This window comes from Palaemon carinicauda, chromosome 8 (assembly GCF_036898095.1).
Source record: "Palaemon carinicauda isolate YSFRI2023 chromosome 8, ASM3689809v2, whole genome shotgun sequence".
In the NCBI taxonomy this organism is placed as follows: Eukaryota; Metazoa; Arthropoda; class Malacostraca; order Decapoda; family Palaemonidae; genus Palaemon; species Palaemon carinicauda.
This window is the reverse complement of record NC_090732.1, coordinates 88,637,496-88,644,012: the sequence shown is the minus strand read 5'-3', so window position 1 is coordinate 88,644,012 and position 6,517 is coordinate 88,637,496.

Below are 6,517 nucleotides of genomic sequence, written 5' to 3'. Positions count from 1 at the left end.
GGGCTTAAAGGTAGAAATGTAACTTGTGACAACTTTTTCTGTAGCTTAGATTTAGCTAAGGAACTGAAAAAGCGCAAACAAACAATTGTTGGAACTATCAGAAAAAATTCAAAAGAACTCCCACTTGAATTCTGTAACCCTAAAGGAAGGACCAGATATACTACCCTTGAAGGTTACTATGAAGAAAATATAAATATTTCATATTGTCCCAGCAAAAGAAAAACTGTAGTATTGTTGAGTAACATGCATGATAGGGTCACTTGTAGTGATAAAGAAGAAAAAAAACCTGACATAATTGAATTTTACAACTCAACTAAAGGAGGAGTTGATAATTTAGACAAACTTGTTGCAACTTATAGGTCAAAGCGTCAGAGAAGGAGATGGCCTATGGCCTTGTTTGATAACATAATGGATGTGTCTGCCTACAATGCTTTTGTCCTTTGGAATCTAGTGCAACCTAACTGGAGAGCAAAAGATACCTCCAAAAGAAGAATTTTCCTTCAAGAACTTGGATTGGCCTTAGTCCAACCTGTATTGTCTTCAAGGGTATCGTTGCCTAGGACGCCAAATGCCCGATGAGTTGCTGAAGCGGCAAGACCATCTATAGAATATAATCATTCTCAATCTCAAGAAAGAGCTGTAAAGAGACAGCGTTGTCATATGTGTAAAAATGACAACAAAGTAACCACAATATGTTCTGTCTGCCGAAAAACTACATGTAAGCGGCATGCTGTTGTAATGTTCAAGTGCAAGAAATGTAACTAATTCCTAATCTTTAATAAGGTAGAGTGGTTGGGATGGTTAGGTGTGGGGTCTAAATGATAGTCACTTCTACGTAGTAGACCCTGGGCATACAAGATAATCAATTATGTACTTTGTATGGTGGAAAACTGTCAGAATTTATGAGACGGGTCATTTTGACCTGGAACAGATTAGATGTTACAAAACAGGTGAATTAATAAAATTGTAAGCTCTCTATATACACTGGCCATTCAAAATCTTAGAAAAGTTATGCAAAAAGAGGGTATTGTTATATGTGCAAAAATTTTTAGCAATGTAACAGCAATCTTCCCAAAAATTAGATATAAATCCATGGTGTCACAATATTCAACTGACATAATTTCAACTGAAACCTATTTTTTAATAAAGTAATTGGCTGGTAGAGGTAATTTTGGATCCTAAATGATATTAATATTCTTGCAGTGTACCTTGGACATGAAAAATAATCTTATAAAATACTTTGTATGGCAAGAAACTGTCAGAATTTATAAGACGGGTCATTTTGACCCGGAACATATTAGGTGTTACCAACATTTTAACAGACCACAAGGGTTAAACTATAAGAGAGATTACTCGAGCGCCATATGTGGATGAGATTATGGATAGAAGTAGATGGAGATGGTTTGGTTATGTTTTTCACACTCCACAAGAGAGATTAGTTCACCAAACGTTTAATTGGGCTCCAAAAGGCACTAGAAGAGTTGGAAGACCTCGGCCTACAGGGCTGAGGACTATGAAGTGTAAAGTAGAAAATGATGAATGGAGAAGTATTGAATTAAAAGCACAAGATAGAGACGATTTGCGAAATCTAACAGAGGCCCTTTGCGTCAATGGACGTAGAAGGAGATGATGATGATTATGATGAAACGCCTTGACACAGCATAGCTTCTCATTACGAACAACACTTTCATAAAGACTGAATAGAATATATTTCTTAGAAGTGCTTGTGAGCCATTTTGCATTTTTTATTGTATGCATAAAATATGCTAAGAAATATAATTAATTCAGTCTTATATTATAAAACAATCATATACATATGCTCCCTAGTTCCTCCTTATAGCGGTTGCTAAAAATGTGATATCCTTTAGATATTGCACCACTGCGCTGTCAATTCTCAAACTGTTACAGTAAAATTACTGGCTTTGCAAAAAAACAAATGAAAAATAATAACTATCTCTCTCTCTCTCTCTCTCTCTCTCTCTCTCTCTCTCTCTCTCTCTCTCTCTCTCTCTCTCTCTCTCTCTCTCCGAAGAAAAATCTTAATTTTCAAGTTATTACTACAATTGATTTGAATTCAATATTTTCCCTGTATCTACATGTTTTTTTATTTGTGGTTATCAACATATCAAAGCAGCAGCCTCAAAAACATATATGCCTTGATAGATAAGAAGTATCACCTTGCCTTTTCTTCTCCAATCTGAATAATCATTATCGAGTGTTGGAGGACGCATATCTACCAATTGGTTACGATTGTCTTTGAGATCTACAGTAGCAAAATCAAGAATAAAATGCCTTGGGTCGTCAAGACCATTAGTTGTAGGATCAAGAACTTCAAGTAATATATATAGCAATAAATAACATATGTCATCTTTGTTCCTAATTCATAAGAATAAGTAAATGAAAAAGCTTAGATCCCCTCTTTTTGACCATAGATATTACGTTTATTTTAACACATTGTAAATGTATTGAAAGCTGCAGTTTCACACTTATATCGTAAAGGGATCGTTGAAATACAGCTTTATTGTCGGTGACGAAGATCAAAGGGAAGCATTGGTGTTTGTGTACACAACTCAAAAGAGGCTCATGGGGTTATTTGGAGGGTTGGGTGAGAGGGGTCCCCTTAATCACGAAAACTTATAGCTATTTATGATTTTCCAGAGAGAAAATACTTTTTTTGAGATGGATATTTTAAAAGTTGATTGTTATCCATAAACACTACGGTATTATTTGCAATAATAATCTTTGCACCATTTTTTTCTTGTGGTTTACTGTTACCCAAGACAATAAACCTTAGCTATTTAAGGGTAAATCTATAAAAGAAAAAAAAAATCAAATTACACAAGAAATGACTCGGTCAAATTGAATATAAAAATACTTGATTTTTCATTAATTGCCGAAAACTAAAAGGTTTGGCGCCATAACATGCTTTAAATTTAATCCATAGATTATTCTGAGCCACTATTCGCTTTTTACTGTCATTTAGTTTTTCTACGCTTGCATTTCAAATGAATATGGTATATTTCGTGCAATAGTAATATCCTTGCCGGCTCTCAGAATTGATCAAATTCCTTATCTAGAAATAATTCTTTTTAAATCTTCCTCTGGTAATATTAAGCTTTAAAATACAACCAATAAAATTGTGTTCATGTCACATATTTACCAAATATTAAGAAATACAGATAATTTAAAATCGTATTGAATATATGCATTTTTAAAGTCCAATAATACAAGCAATCTATTATCATTTAGTAAAAATATATAGAGCGCAGAGGAAGCGTTTAGAACTGCCAGACGAGAGAGAAACATTATAAGAGCCAGGAAAACTGAAGGATAACTGTAAAAATAAAGATACATGCATGTAGGGAGAGGTAAGCTGATGATTGTTACGAGACCATTTCCATTGGAGGTCGAACTCTTTTGTTGGGTTCAGCGAATCAGTCAACGAAATACACCAATCCACAAACAGAAATAGTCAGTGAAGAGGAAGATTCAGAGATGAGGTTGGTGCTGGATAATAGATATAGTAAAGCACTTTGGATTCAATCCTATCACAGAGGGAGATATATGAGCAATACTTCAAACCGGGGCGAATAAGGTCTATGAAAACTTTTAAAAGCCAAGATAAAAAAAAAAAAAAAATTACCTTTATAATGTTAGTTTTACACCCAATATCTTTGATATAGATTTTTCAATTGGAATAATGGGAAATCTGCAGACGTTAAAAGTGGCCTAGATTTCTGAAATATTGTTTAGATTTTTATGTTTAATTAAATTTTCACCGACAAGACACAGAAAACGTACTATATTACGTTTTGGAATTTTGAATCATTCGCACCAGATTGTTTTCCTTCTAAACCTCTTATCATACAAATTCATTCCTGCAACGTTGCATTAGGCCATACTGTACTTATTTTTTATCAACTAATCGTCATACTAATACGATAACATCATAGCATATTTTTGGAAAAATAGGTAATTTAAGCTCCTATTTCCTTATTATATTTCTCGAAATATTCACAGGAAGTTCAGGGCTAAATACTAGAATACAGTACCTTTCCAATCAGGATCGTTTTGCTGTTTTGCATTTGGCTGAAAATTTCTCGAACGTCCTTGATATTTCTGGTAAAGAATTTACAGTAAAAGCCGCCTTTGCTAAATGATAGCAAGCCTACATAAATAAAACTAAAACACTATGTTTGGTGTTTAGATACCTCATGAGAAGCCCTGTTTAAGGTTTTCCTGTTACTAACTTAACCTAAGTGACAATGCAAAGTACTTTTTACATATTTATGAAACCCTTATTCTAGATAGATTGATAGGCGCCAAAAAAAAAAAAAAAAAAAAAAAAAAATTATATAAGTTATGCTACCCATTCAGTTTAGCGGCACAGAGAAATAGCCAAGTATTCAAACCATGATTCTTTATCTTGACTGCGGCTGAGAGTCGACAACAATTCTTATTCACAAATGATCTTGAGAAGTCCAACCCTGATAAACATGTTCTGAACAGTTATATGATTCCGAAACTGAGATTTTGACAAATTATGTTAAGAGAGAAAATGAATTAAACAATACTAACTCTCTCTTACTTTACATAGAAAACTACTATTATTTCATATCGCTAGAAATGTTTTATTTCTTTCATTCTGCTTTGTTCCGAGTATTGTTCTTCTGTCTGGCTTTCAGATGCTGATTCTCATCTTAATTTCCTAGACCAAACCTTGCGGTCTATTGAATTTCATATGCTTGCTTTTGATATTAATCTCTGTTACCGTCGTTCAGTTAGTTCTTTACTCATCTTGCATAATATTTTTCATAATTTGACCATCCTTTCCATATAGATCTTCCCAGACTGTACCATTCTGTACGTAGTACTAGGTGCGTAGTTGCTTCTAACAGTCTTGCCTTCACCATAAGACGGTATTCTGGAATTTTTATTACAGTTGTGACAAGATTGTGGGATAATCTTCCCAATTAGGCAGTTGAATCGGTGGAAAAATCATAATGTAATTATGACTTTCTTATAAATTCCTCCTCTTAAAATTATCGATTTTTATTCGTGAAGGTTTGAATATGTTTACAACTCTCGTTTAGGCCGAAACATGGAGCCTATTAAATTCTTCACCCACGATCTGGTCATTAATCTGTGGGACCGTCATTGGGGTAGTTCTTTGAGCATTTATAAGATTTCTCATAATTCTGATCATCCTTTGCATTTAGACCTTTCAAGACTGCACCATCCTGTTTGTAGTTACTAGGTATACAGTAAATTCTACCATTTGTAAAAACTCCATCATAAGTCTTAATAATACACCGTACTCTAGAAGTTTTATTTCAACTGTGACCAGATTGTGGAAAGATCTTCCTAATCAGGAGGTTGAATCGGTGGATCTTCAGAAGTTAAAACGCATTGCATATCCTTTTCGTTGAACAGTTTGACGTTAGTTCATTTCATAGCTTATATACGAGTGAGCTATTTTAACGTTGTTACTGTTCATCATATTTTGTTTTTTATTTTTTTTCATTCCCTTTTCCTCCCTGGGCTGTTTTACCTGTAGGATCCCTTGGCCTTCTAGTATCCTACTTTTTCTTATAGTGTAGTCGCTTGGCTAGCAAAAGAACTCAATCAAAATAGAAAATAAACAGAGACAATTTGATCGAAACAATGGGCAAGATATTTTTTAAGGGAATTCAGCCTGAAGTATACCTTTCTGTTAATGATGAGAGTAACATCCAAAGAAAAGGTGTAACAACAACATCGGTATCATTATGTTGATAATTTTCACTAAGACTACCCCACAAATGACCAGCAGTCTTAAAACCTACTGATTACAACGTAACTAGTTTCGTAAATATTATCAAACTTGCCACACATTGAAATTATATAATTTAGATTTGAAATAAGGCTCCCAGAATAAGGAGAGAATTAATATTGTACATAATTTTCAAAGATACATGGTAACCAGGAGAACTTCACTATATTTGTAAATTCTTTACGACCCGCAAATTGTAAGTTTACATTAATTTTAAAGGTCAATTTTCGTTGCTGTTAGTATATATACAGATACGTTGAAACTCTGAGATTCTTAAAGCATTAAATGGTGTCCTATGCCTAAACAAAAGTAGTCATTGATTTAGAACCATATTTCGACGAAAAGTAGTATTTTGCTTTTGATCTTGTGTGCATTCAAAATTCATCTGAATCAGAAACTAAAATATTTGCATGTAACGTTCATTAAATCTTGTCCCTTCAGTTGTGAAATACTTCTCACTTTTATTTCCTGAATATCTTAGTTTCAATATTCCTATTATGACCAAAGTGATGAATGATATTTTAAAATTACTGTTTATTTACAAGTGTTCAATAAAACAACTTCCAGGTTATAAACAATCTAACCAATAAGAATTATTCGGTGCAGGAATTCATTGGACATAGGGTATAGGTAAGGCGTTTAAACTAAGATATTAAATACAATCTCAGTTACCTAGTATGGTCAATAGTCCTTACAAATAACAAT